The sequence below is a fragment of the Rutidosis leptorrhynchoides genome, chromosome 9, assembly GCF_046630445.1.
Source record: "Rutidosis leptorrhynchoides isolate AG116_Rl617_1_P2 chromosome 9, CSIRO_AGI_Rlap_v1, whole genome shotgun sequence".
In the NCBI taxonomy this organism is placed as follows: Eukaryota; Viridiplantae; Streptophyta; class Magnoliopsida; order Asterales; family Asteraceae; genus Rutidosis; species Rutidosis leptorrhynchoides.
In genome coordinates this window covers 100988260-101007288 of record NC_092341.1, presented here as the reverse complement: position 1 = coordinate 101007288, position 19029 = coordinate 100988260, and positions in this window count along the sequence as shown.

The following is a 19029-nucleotide window of genomic DNA, read 5'->3' as shown; positions in this document are numbered from 1 at the left end:
AAATCATTAAGTTAGCATATCATATAGATATATAACATGTGTCTAGTTGATTTTAAAAGTCAAGTTAGAAGGATTAACTTTATTTGTGAACAAGTTTAGAATTAACTAAACTATGTTCTAGTGATTACAAGTTTAAATCTTCGAATAAGATAGTTTTATATGTATGAATCGAATGATGTTATGAACATCATTACTACCTTAATTTTAGTAGGTAAACCTACTAGAAATGAGAAAAATAGATCTAGCTTCAAAGGATCCTTGGATGGCTTGAAAGTTCTTGAAGCAGAATCATGACACGAAAACAAGTTCAAGTAAGATTTTCACTCGAAATAAGATTGTTATAGTTATAGAAATTGAATCAAAGTTTGAATATGAGTATTACCTTGTATTAAAAAGATATCTTACTATAAATAAGAAAGATTTCTTGAGGTTGGATGATCACTTTACAAGATTGGAAGTAAGCTAGCAAACTTGGAAGTATTCTTGATTTTTATGAAACTAGAACTTATAGAATTTATGAAGAACACTTAGAACTTGAAGATAGAACTTGAGTGAGATCAATTAGATGAAGAAAGTTGAAGAATGAAAGTGTTTGTAGGTGTTTTTGGTCGTTGGTATATGGATTAGATATAAAGGATGTGTAATTTTGTTTACATGTAAATAAGTCATGAATGATTACTCATATTTTTGTAATTTTATGAGATATTTCATGCTAGTTGCCAAATGATGGTTCCCACATGTGTTAGGTGACTCACATGGGCTGATAATAGCTGATCATTAGAGTGTAAATACCAATAGTACATACATCTAAAAGTTGTGTATTGTACGAGTACGAATACGGGTGCATACGAGTAGAATTGTTGATGAAACTGAACGAGGATGTAATTGTAAGAATTTTTGTTAAGTAGAAGTATTTTGATAATTGTCTTGAAGTCTTTCAAAAGTGTATGAATACATATTAAAACACTACATGTATATACATTTTAACTGAGTCGTTAAATCATCGTTAGTCGTTACATGTAAATGTTGTTTTGAAACCTTTAAGTTAACGATCTTGTTAAATGTTGTTAACACATTGTTTATTATATCTAAAGAGATGTTAAATTATTACATTATCATGATATTAGGATATATTAATATATCTTAGTATGATATATATACAGTTAAATGTTGTTACAACGATAATCGTTACATATATGCCTTGTTTCGAAATCCTTAAGTTAGTAGTCTTGTTTTTACATATGTAGTTCATTGTTAATACACTTAATGATATATTTACTTGTCATTTAACATGTTTAACAAAGTATATCAATATCTTAATATGATTCATATGTACTTAGTAAGACGTTGTTATAACGATAATCGTTATATATATCGTTTTCGAGTTTCTTAATTCAATAGTTTCATTTTTATGTATATAACTCATTGTTAAAATACTTAATGAGATACATACCTATCATAATAACATGTTAACTATATATATATATATATATATATATATATATATATATATATATATATATATATATATATATATATATATATATATATATATATATATATATATATATATATATATATATATATATATATATATATATATATCCATATATATATATGTCATCATATAGTTTTTTTTACAAGTTTTAACGTTCGTGAATCACCGGTCAACTTGGATGGTCAATTGTCTATATGAAACCTATTTCAATTAATCAAGTCTTAACAAGTTTGATTGCTTAATATATTGGAAACACTTAATCATGAAAATAACAAATTCAATTAATATAAATAAACATGGAAAAGTTCAGTCACTACAGTACCTACCCGTTAAATAAATTTCGTCCCGAAATTTTAAGCAGTTGGAGGTGTTGACGTATCTTCTGGAAATAAGTGCCGGTATTTCTTCTTCATCTGATCTTCTCGTTTCCAGGTGAACTCGGGTCCTCTATGAGCATTCCATCGAACCTTAACAATTGGTATTTTGTTTTGCTTAAGTCTTTTAACCTCACGATCCATTATTTCTACGGGTTCTTCGATGAATTGAAGTTTTTCGTTGATTTGGATTTCGTCTAACGAAATAGTGAGATCTTCTTTAGCAAAACATTTCTTCAAATTCGAGACGTGGAAAGTGTTATGTACAGTCGCAAGTTGTTGAGGTAACTCAAGTCGGTAAGCTACTGGTCCGACACGATCAATAATCTTGAATGGTCCAATATACCTTGGATTTAATTTCCCTCGTTTACCAAATCGAACAACGCCTTTCCAAGGTGCAACTTTAAGCATAACCATCTCTCCAGTTTCAAATTCTATATCTTTTCTTTTAATGTCAGCGTAGCTCTTTTGTCAACTTTGAGCGGCTTTCAACTGTTGTTGAATTTGGATGATCTTCTTGGTAGTTTCTTGTATTATCTCCAGACCCGTAATTTGTCTATCCCCCATTTCACTCCAAAAAAATTGGAGACCTGCACTTTCTACCATAAAGTGCTTCAAACGGTGCCATCTCAATGCTTGAATGGTAGCTGTTGTTGTAGGAAAATTCTGCTAACGGTAGATGTCGATCCCAACTGTTTTCGATATCAATAACACATGCTCGTAGCATGTCTTCAAGCGTTTGTATCGTCCTTTCGCTCTGCCCATCAGTTTATGGATGATAGGTAGTACTCATGTCTAGACGAGTTCCTAATGCTTGCTGTAATGTCTGCCAGAATCTTGAAATAAATCTGCCATCCCTATCAGAGATAATAGAGATTGGTATTCCATGTCTGGAGATGACTTCCTTCAAATACAACTGTGTTAACTTCTCCATCTTGTCATCTTCTCCTATTGGCAGGAAGTGTGCTGATTTGGTGAGACGATCAACTATTACCCAAATAGTATCAAAACCACTTGCAGTCCTTGGCAATTTAGTGATGAAATCCATGGTAATGTTTTCCCATTTCCATTCCGGGATTTCGGGTTGTTGAAGTAGACCTGATGGTTTCTGATGTTCAGCTTTGACCTTAGAACACGTCAAACATTCTCTACATATTTAGCAACATCGACTTTCAAACCCGGCCACCAAAAATGTTTCTTGAGATCCTTGTACATCTTCCCCGTTCCAGGATGTATTGAGTATCTGGTTTTATGAGCTTCTCTAAGTACCATTTCTCTCATATCTCCAAATTTTGGTACCCAAATTCTTTCAGCCCTATACCGGGTTCCGTCTTCCCTATTATTAAGATGCTTCTCCGATCCTTTGGGTATTTCATCCTTTAAAGTTCCTTCTTTTAAAATTCCTTGTTGCGCCTCTTTTATTTGAGTAGTAAGGTTATTGTAAATCATTATATTCATAGTGTTTACTCGAATGGGTTCTCTGTCCTTTCTGCTCAAGGCGTCGGCTAACACATTTGCCTTCCCCGGGTGGTATCGAATCTCAAAGTCGTAATCATTCAACAATTCAATCCACCTGCGCTGTCTCATGTTCAGTTGTTTCTGATTAAATATGTGTTGAAGACTTTTGTGGTCGGTATATATAATACTTTTGACCCCATATAAGTAGTTCCTCCAAATCTTTAATGCAAAAACAACCGCGGCGAATTCCAAATCATGCGTCGTATAATTCTGCTCGTGAATCTTCAATTATCTAGATGCATAAGCAATTACTTTCGTTCGTTGCATTAATACACAACCGAGACCTTGCTTTGAGGCGTCACAAAATATCACAAAATCATCATTCCTTTCAGGTAATGACAATATAGGTGCCATAGTTAACTTTTTCTTTAACAATTGAAATGCTTTCTCTTGTTCATCTTTCCATTCAAATTTATTCCCTTTATGTGTTAATGCAGTCAAGTTGCTATTCTGGAAAAGTCTTGGATGAACCTTCTGTAGTAACCAGCTAGTCCTAAAAATTGGCGTATATGCTTCGGAGTTTTCTGGGTTTCCCACTTTTTAACAGTTTCAATCTTTGCTGGATCTACCTGAATACCTTCTTTGTTCACTATGTGACCGAGGAATTGAACTTCTTCCAACCAAAATGCACACTTTGAAAATTTAGCGTACAGTTTTTCTTTCCTTAACAACTCTAGCACTTTTCTCAAATGTTCTTCGTGCTCTTGGTCATTCTTTGAGTAAATAAGTATGTCATCGATGAATACAATGACAAAATTGTCAAGGTAGGGTCCACACACTCGGTTCATGAGGTCCATAAACATAGCTGGTGCGTTAGTCAACCCAAACGGCATAACCATAAACTCGTAATGACCGTAACGCGTCCTAAAAGAAGGCTTTGGAATATCATCCTCCTTCACCCTCATTTGATGATACCCAGAACGTAAATCAATCTTCGAATAAACCGATGAGCCTTGTAGTTGATCAAATAAGTCGTCGATTCTCGGTAGTGGGTAGCGGTTCTTGATGGTAAGTTTGTTCAACTCTCGGTAGTCGATACACAACCTAAATGTACCATCCTTCTTCTTGACAAACAAAACAGGAGCTCCCCATGGTGATGTGCTTGGTCGAATGAAACCACGCTCTAAAAGTTCTTGTAACTGACTTTGTAATTCTTTCATTTCGCTGGGTGCGAGTCTGTATGGAGCACGAGCTATTGGTGCAGCTCCTAGTACAAGGTCTATTTGAAATTCAACGGATCGATGTGGGGGTAATCCCGGTAATTCTTTCAGAAATACATCGGGAAATTCTTTTACGACGAAAACATCACTGATGTTCTTTTCTTCAGGTTTAACTTCCTCGATGTGTGCTAGAATGACGTAACAACCTTTTCTTATTAGTTTTTGGCCTTCATACTACTAATAAGATTTAATTTCACGTTATTCTTTTCTCCGTACACCATTAAGGGTTTTTCTTTTTCCCGTACATTGTGAATTGCATTTTTGTAATATACGATCTCTGCTCTCACCTTTTTCAACCAATCCATGCTAATTATCACATCAAAACTTCCTAACTCTACTGGTATCAAATCAATCTTAAATGTTTTACTAACCAGCTTAATTTCTCGATTCCGACATATATTATCTGCTGTAATTAATTTACCGTTTGCTAATTCGAGTAAAAATTTATTATCCAAAGGCGTTAGTGGACAACTTAATTTAGCACAAAAATCTCTACTCATATAGCTTCTATCCGCACCCGAATCAAATATAACATAAGCGGATGTATTGTCAATAAGAAACGTACCCGTAACAAGCTCTGGGTCTTCCTGCGCTTCTGCCGCATTAATATTGAAAACTCTTCCGCGGCCTTGCCCATTAGTATTCCCTTGGTTTGGGCAATTTCTAATAATGTGGCCCGGTTTTCCACATTTATAACAAACTACGTCGGCATTATTTGTTCCGACCTTATTTGTTTCTTTATTTTTGTTGTTCTTTGGTCCGTAAACCTCACATTTTGCCGCGCCATGACCACTTCTCTTACACTTGGTGCAAACTGTTGTGCAAAATGCATTCGGATGGTACTCTGCACACCTGAAGCATGGTTGTTTCTGTTGTTTGTTGTTATTGAGGTTGTTGTTGGGATTGTTATTGTTGTTGAAACGGTTGTTGTTGTTGTTGTTGTTGTTGTTGTTGGGACGTTTGTTGTAGTTATTGTTAGGATTGCGGTTATTGTTGCGATTGTTGTTGCGGTTGTGGTTGTAATTGTTATTGTTATTGTTGTTGTACTGGCGAATCTTGTCGCTGTTTTCCTCCCACTTCCTCTTGAGTTGTTTCGTGTTGGCTTCTTTGGTCGCCTGTTCTTTAATTCTCCCCTCAATCTGATTTATGAGTTTATGAGCCATTCGACTTGCCTTCTGTATGGAAGCGGGCTCGTGTGAACTCACATCTTCTTGAATCCTTACTGGTAACCCTGTTACAAACGCGTCGATCTTCTCTTCTTCATCTTCGAACGCTCCCGGACACAATAAGCACAACTCTGTGAATTGTTATTCATATGTGGTAGCGTCCAACCCTTGTGTTCGTAACTCTCTAAGTTCTGCCTTGAGCTTATTGACTTCGTTTCTAGGACGGTACTGCTCGTTCATCAATTGCTTGAATGCCGACCACGGTAGTGCGTAAGCATCATTTTTTCCTACATGTTCAAGATAGGTGTTCCACCACGTTAACACAGTACCTGTGACGGTATGCGTAGCGTACTTAACTTTGTCCTCTTCAGTACACTTACTTATGGCAAACACAAATTTTGACTTTCTCAGTCCACCGTTTCAATCCAATTGGTCCTTCGGTTCCATCAAATTCCAAAGGTTTGCAGGCAGTGAATTCTTTGTAGGAGCATCCTACACGATTTCTTGTGGAATTTGTTCCACTGCTAGATCCAGAGTTATTGTTATTTTTCATCGCAGCCTGCACTGCGGCTATGTTCGCAGCAAGGAAAACACGGAAGTCTTCCTCACTCATGTTCAAGTTCTGATGAGTCGCCGGTGCCATTTCCTTCAAAAATAGCCAAAAGAATTGAGTTAATCATATATAATTTAAGAGTAGTCAATAGTATTTCGTAGCATAATATGAACTCATTTATAAAAGCTTTTTCTTCATATTAGCATTTTATAATTTTAATTCGGGTAGTACCTACCCGTTAAGTTCATACTTAGCAGCTATTATACAATTCAACTACTACAATTCTATATGAAAAACTTATTACAATAATATTTCGCGTTCAAACTTTATACAAATTTACGAACTTACAATACCGCTATTATACATATAGGATGAAATATAGCACATAAAAACTTTGCTACTCGGCAGCTATAAAGGCAATTCTAGTTAATACGCAAGTCGTTCAGCAAAAGAAATAAAGAAACGTAATTCATAAGTCCAGAAACAAGTCATGCATTCTGGTTTTACTAAGACGACTTCCCATCCTTGGTCTTGTGGAAAGTAACCGTTATGACCATTGGCTAGGCAGCATGTTGTAACGTCGTCCAAAGGACGAGGGTTTCGTAATGTCCAACAACCCCGTAATAATCTAAAAACCTTGTTTCTCACCCCAACTACTGAATCCGTCACTTGTGAGAAAATTTTATTTAAAAGTTGTAATCCGACGTTCTTTTTCTCACTTTGGTAAGAAGCGAACATCACTAACCCGTAAGTATAACATGCTTCTTTATGTTGCATGTTAGAAGCTCTTTCTAACTCACGAAATCCTATGTTGGGATATGTTGAGTCAAAATAGGTTCTTAAGCCGTAGCGTAAAATTGCATTTGGGTTCCCCGCATTTAACGATTTAAAGAAAACACGGCGTAACTTACGGTCTCCCCAATGTGATATACCCCACCTATCAAAGGAAAGCCTTTTATAAACTAAGGCATTTCTGGAAAGTCTTTCAAATGTTTGACAAGTTAATTTCGCCATAACTAAATGTGCTGATGAATTCTGACTGACTCTAGACAAGATTTCCTCAATCATATCCTCTGGTAGGTCTTCTAAAATATTCGGTTGTCTACCCTTAACTTCCATTTATTTTTATACTGTAAAATAGACAAGAATTAGATTCCCAAAAGATAATTAACAAACAATACAAGCAATTTTTACATGGAACATAAAAGTACAAGCACACTACAATACATATAATATACAACATGATTACAACCCTCTAATCTGAATCACTGGTTTCTTCTTCTTCGGACTTGGTTCATTTTCCTAATTTTCTAGGGATATATGGTGTTCCTCTAATATGAGCCGTCGTTTTCCACAAAGGTTTAGAAAAACCTGGTGGTTTAGAGGTTCCCGGGTTATTGTTACAATTTAGGAAATACGGACGTTACCGATACATATAAAGTTCATCGGGGTTGGAATCAGGTTTCTCTATTTTTATACCTTTTCCTTTATTATTTCCTTTTGCTTTATTAAATTGGGTTGAGATAATTTCTATAACATCATCGGAATCCTCATCGGGATCCGATTCATCAGAAAATTGGTGATCTTCCCAATATTTTGCTTCCTCGGCGGAAACACCATTGACCATTATTAACTTTGGTTCGTTGGTTGAGGATTTTCTTTTATTTAATCGAATTACTGTAGGTATCAATATTTCTTCCTCCGGAACCTCTTCTTCTTCTGGTTCATCTTCTTCCGGTTCCTTCTCTTCCGGTTCCTCCTCTTCCGGTTCCTCTTCGGAAATTTGTGAATCTTCCCAAAATATATTCGACTCTTCATTATTATTAGGTGAATCAATGGGATTTGTACTAGTGGTAGACATCTATCACACAATATCAAACACATTAAGAGGTTAATATATCACATAATATTTACATGTTAATATGTGACGATCGCTCCAAATCCATATGGACGAACACGTCATTCATTGATTTCATTGTGAGGTATTTGACCTCTATATGATACGTTTTGTAAACATTGCATTCTTTTGAAAAGACACACCATAAATGAATATTTAAATCAAAGGTTTTCGACATCTGATGATTTCTACATATAGACAATCACCGTATATAATAGTTTACAATAGTACTTCCGTTGACAATGCAGTCAAAATAAGGTACATGATGATGAATTGGTGAATGCAACGTTTTCTTGAAAAATATGCCATATAAGACTCCATGCACATAGCTTGTCTATCATATAAGCAAATAGCGGAAGACTTCTAGGGAACCTGAGAATAAACATGCTAATAAGTGTCAACACAAAGGTTGATGAGTTCATAGTTTGTATGTTTCGCATAATCTGTATATAAAGATGGATCACAAGATTTCAGTTGTTTCATCCAGAAACGTTTATCAAAATATTCTACGAAATTGAGTACCCTGGTAACTAAACTTAACGTATATATAATTTGTACCCTTTGTATAATCATCTTAATAATACACGCAAACCAACGTGTACGCTTCTCAAATAGCTTACGTCCGTTAAAAGGCTAGTGCTCTAGCTCGGACGGGGATATCAAGCCCTATGGATCCATATACTACTACTCGCGCCCACCAGTTCTTATAACCGGCAGTTACTAGTTACCAAAGCTAAGGGATTTTCGGTTCAAACTCAGTGTAGAATTTAGTATGTACTTGTATCCATTGTGTTTAAAATAAATTGCATGTATTCTCAGTCCAAAAATATATATTGCAAAAGCAATTAAAAAGGGATCAATGAAACTCACCTTAGCAGGACATAAAGTTGTTCATCGTAATGTGACAGAAACTCGATATATCAAATAATCGTAGATCTCAACGTATTAATATTGAGATTCAATATTGTAGAAAAGTACGTAGACGTAACGGAGATGATAAACACTAAGTTTGATTCACAATTATACCCCCGAACATTACCCATAACCTCCTTGGCAATAACCCATAATTTCCTTAGCTTTAATTCACTCGAAAATCATTTTTGAAATCGTTTGAACATGACCTCGTCATAGTATTTTATGTGTAATACTAATAAAAATAATATTAATACTACTGATAATAATAAGATTAATATTAATATTAATCTTTAATAATAATAATTATAATAATTATAATAATAATATTAATAATAATAATATAAATAATATAAATATTACGGAGTATATATCTATATCTGTGTAATTGTGTGTGATGTTCGAGCAAAACAATTGAATTTATAGTACCTTTTCTGAAAAAGCACCCCATGCGATCGCATGAGATTTGTGCTTCAAGGCCATGCGATCGCATGGCCCTCTGATCCAGCTCACAAACTTTTAACTTTTTGTTTGTCGACATAATTTTATATAATATATATAATATATTTAATTTATATAATTAATTATATATTATATTAAATTCACATGCATAGTTGACTTGTAATTTTTATTCCGATAAGTCGTACGTCATCACTCGACTTATGTCCCGGTTCCGGTTTTTCAAATGTCCTTTCGTACGCTGAGAAAACTTGTATTTTACATTTCGTGTCACGTACCTTTGTCAAAATATAGCCTTAAATTATCCCTAAACTATACCACTCAAAGTATATCTTAAACTTTTGAGTATTTTGATCATTTACTTCTATAAATCATCGTCTCGCTATTTTTTAATATATATATATAATAACAATTCGTTTTTATGACCAAGTTAATATTATATTTTATCGTATTGTTAAATATATATTTTCGATATTAATAAACACGTTTTAAAATACATATCACAAGTTATTCATATATCTAATTCCAACAGTTGATATTTCTTATTATTGTATGTGTCCAAATTACGTTATTTAAACAAACACTTTACCATTTATTCCGAATACCGTTAAGAATGAATGATTTCCCAAATCAACGTGGACCTTACAACAGAGACACGTAATAATATCATAATCCTTAAGGGACTCAATAATTATCTTTTAAGTCAATCGTTTGGCATAATCTTTTAACTCTGTATCTAAATATATCAATCGGATAATCAAACCAATAAGTTTAATGCACAGTATCATATACTCAACACTTTGTTTCGTTTTCAAGTTATGGTATATATATGTATCTATTTACCTATAATTGTTCGCGAATCGTTGAGAACAATCGAAAGGTAATTGAATAGTTCAAAAATTTTGAGATTCAACTTTACAGACTTTGCTTATCGTGTCGGAAACGTTAAAGATTAAGTTTAAATTTGGTCAAAAATTTCCGGGTCATCACAGTACCTACCCGTTAAAGAAATTTCGTCCCGAAATTTGAGTGAGGTCGTCATGGCTGACAATAAAAATGTTTTCATGACGAATATGAGTTAGTAAATAGAATTTTATCACCATTGAATAATACGGATAAAACAATCCGATTACTCGAAGCATACGAGAGAAGTTATCGTAATAGAGTGAAATGGAGAATAGAGATTCGTCTTATCTCTTGATGTAGTAACGATTGATTTCCGGAATTTAAGGAATAGAAAATCTTCATAATTTAAATAAGATTTGATTCTTCAAAATTTAAGGAAATTAGGATTTCCTTTGATTAAATGCGTAATCTGCCTCGATTGCTATGTCTGATATTTTGCTATAAATTAACCTCTTCCGTTTCATTTATTTTCACCACTCCTATAATCTTCTTTCTTATTTCATACTTACAAAAGATTTGTGAAAATGCTTCATCCAGTTCTGATTCTTGATATTTTCTTGGCTATCATATCATTCATTGTTCTTTTTCATCTTCCACCAGAGGAGGTTATTTTCTTCTACTATTACCTTGGGGTTATATTGTTTTTCATTCTCCCGTGTCTTTATATTGCTATACGCATTGATATACACGATTTGTAATTTCGGGGTTGTTTTCGGGCTTTATATTTTCCATTATATTTCGGAGCTTCATGCTTTCGTTTTCTCTTCCCGACTTTAAGTAAAGTGAATAATGGTCCAAAATTCATAGGTATGGATTTTGAAATGAACATAATTAATGTTCTAAGAAAGAAACGGCAATGGCACAATCTGACTTGTCAAATTACCAGAATACCTCGAAAAAGACCGAATCATCAAGAAAAATATTTTCTTGATATGTTTAGAGGTTAAATAGAATAAAAGAGTTATGTAACATGGTTCATGATGAGGGTATGATCTGTGAACCTTTATCACGTTCCATTAGAAACTCAGCATGACTTACTGTAATATAATCAAGTTGATCATATGTCATTATATTATACTAACTCATGCTTCAATTCCCAACACTACTTCAAAAACATCCATTTTTCGAAATTTTCAGAAATTAGAAACTAAAATAGTTTCTTTTATGATGTAACACAGATAGCATGAAGAGATAAATAATTCCGGATGATAATAGTTATGAAGATATCTTCAGAAATATCGAAGATATTTATAATGAAAGATATGATAATATCTTAGAATTTCTAATATCGAAGGATGATGAAGAAGATTTGTTCGTAACGGATTTTGAGTCAGGAGCAAGGTATTTGTTAATGACTTCAGCAGATACTGAATCATTTGTATTCTTTGAAGGCAGGTTTAGTCTTTGTGATTTGTCCACAGCCTCCTTCATGGTCTGCTCAATCCGTTTTCAATTCCAAACTTTCTCTTTTTCTCAGCTTTACCACCATACTATTCTTTATCATCAAACTTTTGACTGTTAAGGTCGTTTACAGTTTTTGCTGCTTTATCAGCATTTTTCCAAAATTCAGAGAACTAGTTTCGCAGTTTGGATGTTTTTCAGAAACTTCACCTTCGAAGTAAATAAGTCTAGGAGATAGACATTATATGTATATATAACTGTTGGCGTAGAATTGCTGCAAAATTCGAAATACTGATTGCTAATTCCCGGTAGTTGGTATGAAAATTACCCTTACAAGATGTGGATGAGTACATGATAGGGTTTCAATGAACAATTATAATGGTTTTTCGGAGAGACTTTAAGTCACAGATTAATGAATTTGTTGGTACATTTACTGTTAATGTGGTGGAACATGAAAGGTTCCACAGTAACAAAAACGTATATGCCAAAGTTACAAGTCTGAAAGGTCGTCGTTGACTGGTTGAATGGTTGATAATACTGGATACTTTTGTAAAGGAATTGCAAGGTTATTTTCGGTAAAAACAATGCTAATGGATCTTGCACTGATTTAAAGTCAAAGTATAGCTTTGAAAGATGTAGAGATCTAAGAATGATGTCACCGGTTCAGAGTTATGACTTGGATTCTGATCCGTCAATATCAGAATATGTAATTGAATTTGTATGAAAATGATTGTATATTGTTGTGAGCATTGTTAATAATTTTTGAATCAAAGTTGAAGAATGTATAGTGTAACATATTAATTGCGAACTTATTTATTTCCCGGGTATTACCTACCCGTTAAAGATTTCATAATTAATACTTTGTACAAAAGAATTTTTATTACCGTTTTTATGAAAATATATGTATGTATATTTTCTTCAGATGTAACACAGATTTAATGAGTTAATATCATATTAAGCTCATTTAATTTTCGGCTTGACTTAGAAATGATTAATCTCTAAAACATTAAAGATTACATAATCTTTGCGGAGTATTTCGCTAATGTAATCGATACTTCATTATTTATTCTTATTCCTCGGTAAAGGATGTTGATGCTCGTGGAATTTTTGTGAACCTTACAAGGCACATATGATGTTTTCTAAAAAGTTTCGAGTACATCGAAAATGAAAATGTAAAATCAATTATGTAATTGAATAATACACTTGGTTTATTATGAAATGGAATTCATTAAGTTGAAACAGAGATTGTAGTTAACAATGGTTAAGTTGTTAAGGAAGGATGTACATCATTGCATATTAGTAATATGAACTAACCGAGTAGTACCTACCAGTTAAGATTCACACGTAATAGCTTAGTACGAAAAGATTTATTTTGATTTCAAAATTCATATATATTAAATATACATAAAATTTCTTCAGGGGAAATGAGTTAATACTTCATCGGTTATTGTTGCTGGTATTTCTTGGTAACTACGTTGCGTATGACGTTGATGCTCGTTGAACAGATTGTGAAGTTGAGGTTTGCGATGCGATTGTTGTTGGTGGTGGTAATGGTACTGTTGGTGTTGTTGTCGGTGGTACTGTTGATGTCGGTGATGCTGCTGGTGTTTGTAACCTTTGCACCATATTCTCCAAAGCCACTACCCGAGCACGAAGCTAGTTGACTTCTTCTACTACACCGGGATGATTGGCGGTTTGGACGAGCGGATGAATAAGATCCATAATTTGAGATAGTATATTATCGTGACGAGATACTCTGGAAATGAGAGAGAAAATGGTGTCTCGAACAGGTTCGCCGGTAAGTGCTTTAGGTTCTTCGCCAAGAGGGCAATGTGGTGAATGAAAGGGATCGCCTTCTTCTTGTCTCCAATAATTAAGTAGGCTACGAACCCATCCCCAATTCATCCAGAATAGATGATGGCTAATTGGTTGATCCATTCCGGTTACACTGTCTTCGGAATTCAGGTGAATATCCATATCGGAATAGCTGTAAGAGTTTGAACTATATACGGGATCCATCTTGTATAATTAGGGAGATGATTTTTGATATGAATTAGATTATAGAATTTAGTTTGGTATTCTTCAATACATAATTTACATATGTTTATATAATACCAAATTCCATAAATCACGGAGAAATTTTCGGAAGACATCAGGAAAGATTTACAGTAACAGATACGCTAAGATATGAATTTTTGTCTATACACTATTTATGCAATAAATGCAGGAAAACGTGTCTAGACTTAAGAATGATAAGCATGTAATTTTCGACAAGAAATGATAAGCAAAACTTTTGACATGCAGACACGGTTGAAGTCCAGAATTACTAATGCATCCCAACAACTATCAGTTAGACACACTCATGCAAGACCTGGTTCGCTAGGACCAACGCTCTGATACCAACTGTAGAACAGTTGGGGACAACCACCATCCCACCCAGTGCCTTCCTAGCTAACCGCCTGGTGACCACTGAGTGTACCTCAGATACTGATTTTAGGGCCTGCCTCTCGGCAACTGCCAACCCTCGTAAGGGATCGCAAAGAGTAAGAGCCAATGCTTCATCACAGGTAACACTGTGAGAACCTCCTTTACGACTAACCCGCTACACATGGACGGCGTTATACCAGCTCTGATGCCAAATGTGACGATTGCTCCAAATCCATATGGATGAACACGTCATTCATTGATTTCATTGCGAGGTATTTGACCTCTATATGATACGTTTTGTAAACATTGCATTCTTTTGAAAAGGTACACCATAATTGAATATTTAAATCAAAGATTTTCGACATCTGATGATTTCTACATATAGACAATCACCGTATATAATAGTTTACAATAGTACTTCCGTTGACAATGCAGTCAAAATAAGGTACATGATGATGAATTGGTGAATGCAACGTTTTCTTGAAAAATATGCCATATAAGACTCCATGCACATAGCTTGTCTATCATATAAGCAAACAGCAGAAGACTTCTAGGGAACCTGAGAATAAACATGCTAACAAGTGTCAACACAAAGGTTGATGAGTTCATAGTTTGTATGTTTCGCATAATCTGTATATAAAGATGGATCACAAGATTTCAGTTGTTTCATCCAGAAATGTTATCAAAATATTCTACGAAATTGAGCACCCTGGTAACTAAACTTAACGTATATATAATTTGTACCCTTTGTATAATCATCTTAATAATACACGCAAACCAACGTGTACGCTTCTCAAATAGCATACGTCTGTTAAAAGGCTAGTGCTCTAGCTCGGACGGGTATATCAAGCCCTATGGATCTATATACTACTACTCGTGCCCACCAATTCTTATAACCGGCAGTTACTAGTTACCAAAGCTAAGGGATTTTCGGTTCAAGCTCAGTGTAGAATTTAGTATGTACTTGTATCCATTGTGTTTAAAATAAATTACATGTATTCTCAGTCTAAAAATATATATTGCAAAAGCAATTAAAAAGGGATCAATGAAACTCACCTTAGCAGCACATAAAGTTGTTCATCGTAATGTGACCGAAACTCAGTATATTAAATAATCGTAGATCTCAACGTATTAATATTGAGATTCAATATTGTAGAAAAGTACGTAGACGTAACGGAGATGATAAATACTAAGTTTGATTCACAATTATACCCCCGAACATTACCCATAACCTCCTTGGAAATAACCCATAATTTCCTTAGCTTTAATTCACTCGAAAATCATTTTTGAAATCGTTTGAACATGACCTCGTCATAGTATTTTATGTATAATACTAATAAAAATAATATTAATACTACTGATAATAATAAGATTAATATTAATATTAATCTTTAATAATAATAATTATAATAATTATAATAATAATATTAATAATAATAATAATAATAATAATAATATAAATATTACGGAGTATATATCTATATCTGTGTAAGTGAGTGTGATGTTCGAGCAAAACAATTGAATTTATAGTACCTTTTCTAAAAAAGCACCCCATGCGATCGCATGAGATTTGTGCTTCAAGGCCATGCGATCGCATGGCCCTCTGATCCAGCTCACAAACTTTTAACTTTTTGTTTGTTAACATAATTTTATATAATATATATAATATATTTAATTTATATAATTAATTATATATTATATTAAATTCACATGCATAGTTGACTTGTAATTTTTATTCCGATAAGTCGTACGTCATCACTCGACTTATGTCCCGGTTCCGGTTTTTCAAATGTCCTTTCGTACGCTGAGAAAACTTGTATTTTACATTTCGTGTCACGTACCTTTGTCAAAATATAGCCTTAAATTATCCCTAAACTATACCAGTCAAAGTATATCTTAAACTTTCGAGTATTTTGATCATTTACTTCTATAAATCATCGTCTCGCTATTTGTTAATATATATATAATAACAATTCATTTTTATGACCAAGTTAATATTATATTTTATCGTATTGTTAAATATATATTTTCGATATTAATAAACACGTTTTAAAATACATATCGCAAGTTATTCATATATTTAATTCCAACAGTTGATATTCCTTATTATTGTATGTGTCCAAATTACGTTATTTAAACAAACATTTTACCATTTATTCCGAATACCGTTAAGAATGAATGATTTCCCAAATCAACGTGGACCTTACAAGAGAGACCCGTAATAATATCATAATCCTTAAGGGACTCAATAATTATCTTTTAATTCAATCGTTTGGCATAATCTTTTAACTCTGTATCTAAATATATCAATCAGATAATCAAACCAATAAGTTTAATACACAGTATCATATACTCAACACTTTGTTACGTTTTCAAGTTATGGTATATATATATATATCTATTTACCTATAATTGTTCGCGATTCGTTGAGAACAATCGAAAGGTAATTGAATAGTTTAAAAATTTTGAGATTCAACTTTACAGACTTTGCTTATCGTGTCGGAAACGTTAAAGATTAAGTTTAAATTTGGTCAAAAATTTCCGGGTCATCACATAATAATATATAGTTTCCAACAAAAGTGTTAAGCAATCATTTTTAAAGAAAACACGGTCGAAGTCCAGACTCACTAATGTATCCTAACAAACTAGATAAGATATACTAATGCAAATTTCTAGTTCTCTAAGACCAACGCTCGGATATCAACTGAAATGTCCCATTCATATTGATTATAAACGTTCCATATTAATTGATTTCGTCGCGAGGTTTTGACCTCTATATGAGACGTTTTTCAAAGACTCCATTCATTTTTAAAACAACCATAACCTTTAATTTATCGATAAAGGTTTAAAAAAAAATTACGTAGATTATCAAATAATGATAATCTAAAATATACCGTTTACACACGACCATTACATAATGGTTTACAATAAGAATATATTACATCAAAAATAAATTTCTTGAATGCAGTTTTTACATAATATCATACAAGCATGGACTCCAAATCTTGTCCTTATTTTAGTATGCAATAGCGGAAGCTCTTAATAATCACCTGAGAATAAACATGCTTAAAATGTCAACAAAAAATGTTGGTGAGTTATAGGTTTAACCTATATATTTATCAAATCGTAATAATAGACCACAATATGTAGCGACCCGACCAAATCATCATTGACGGCGCCGTCTACTTAGGTCCCGTTACGTGGTCATAAGTCTTTAAAACAACGTTTGACCAAAAGATATGTCGCATTCATTTCAAATGTAAAGGTTGTTCAAGTTTACAAGAATAGTTCCACCACAAGTTACGATACAAAGTTTTAAGTACAAATGAAACTTATGCGACACAATTTAAAAGTATCCAAAAGACGCTCCATGTATGCATATATACTCGACATCCAATGCAAGTATCAAAATAATGAGCGGAAGCATGTATCATGTATCGTTCAAGGACCTGAGAAAAACATAGAAATCTGTCAACGAAAACGTTGGTGAAATCATAGGTTTAAGTAAGTAAGTACAAGTGAACCACAAGATTTGCATCAAAGAAATAATAGTAATACATTCCAAAAGTTTGTTTCACGAGCACCCAATTATCAAAGCTTAACATTCCATCCATTGTATACCCCATCCATAGTGCTAGAACAAACACTGATTCTCGAAAATATATTTCATCCGTAGACGGTAGCGAACCGTCAAAGATGAGGGTTGTCAACCCATATGGCCATATAACATAAGTTCTCGCTTACACCCGGCAAGTGTAACTAATGATAATCGAATTGAGGATTTTTGTTCTAAACTCGTATGTAGAATGTTTGTTTTCCCGTTCTTGTGTTCACTTAGTTCAAAAGAATCGTTTATGTTTTCTCATCCCAAATATAAGTTCAAAAGAGTAAAAGTGGGACTATGATCTCACCTTGAGTGCACGTACGAAAAGTACTTCACAAAATAACGTGTGCGAAGGATAGTGCTAGTCTTGACCTAAACAAATAGGTCGTATCAATAACGGTAAACACGATAGGTCAAAGATGTTCAATTAGTCCTATGGCTCGTTACGACTCGATTATGTAGCATGTGAAATCAAATTGTCAAGTTTCATGCAAGGTACAAGTATATAAACAAGTTAGGAAGGTTGCATAATCATTTGGTTAAGTTTGACAAAAAGTCAAACTTTGGTCGGTCAAAGTCAACGAAAAAGTCAACACGTTCGGGTCGGGTCCCGGACTATTTTTCTATGCTAATTATTCATATACAAGTGTATTAAAACAAGTTTCATGTGAATCGGAGGTCCGTAGGTCATCAAACATTTCACGTGAAATGGGACGAGGAGGTCAGAATCTGACCAGGCACATCTGCGCGCCGCGCGGGGATGGGGCGCGCCGCGCCACCATCTGTGCAGGTCTGTTTCTGTTTTTCCACAAGTGTGCACGAGCCAAAAACAATTCTAACACAACAATTGACCCGCAAACACTTATAATGCCTATCATATATCGTTGGAAAGGTATTTTGACGAGGAATACAACTAAGCACTTATGGTCAATCAATAACATCATTTACAATAGCCGAAATCTCATCAAGTGAGCAATAAAAGTCCATTTTCAAAGTTTCAAGTTCATCAATTGCATTTTGAGTTTCGGGAAACCAATTCACACATATGATATGCCGTTTTGAAGGTAATGAAGCATACAGTACTACTAAACACT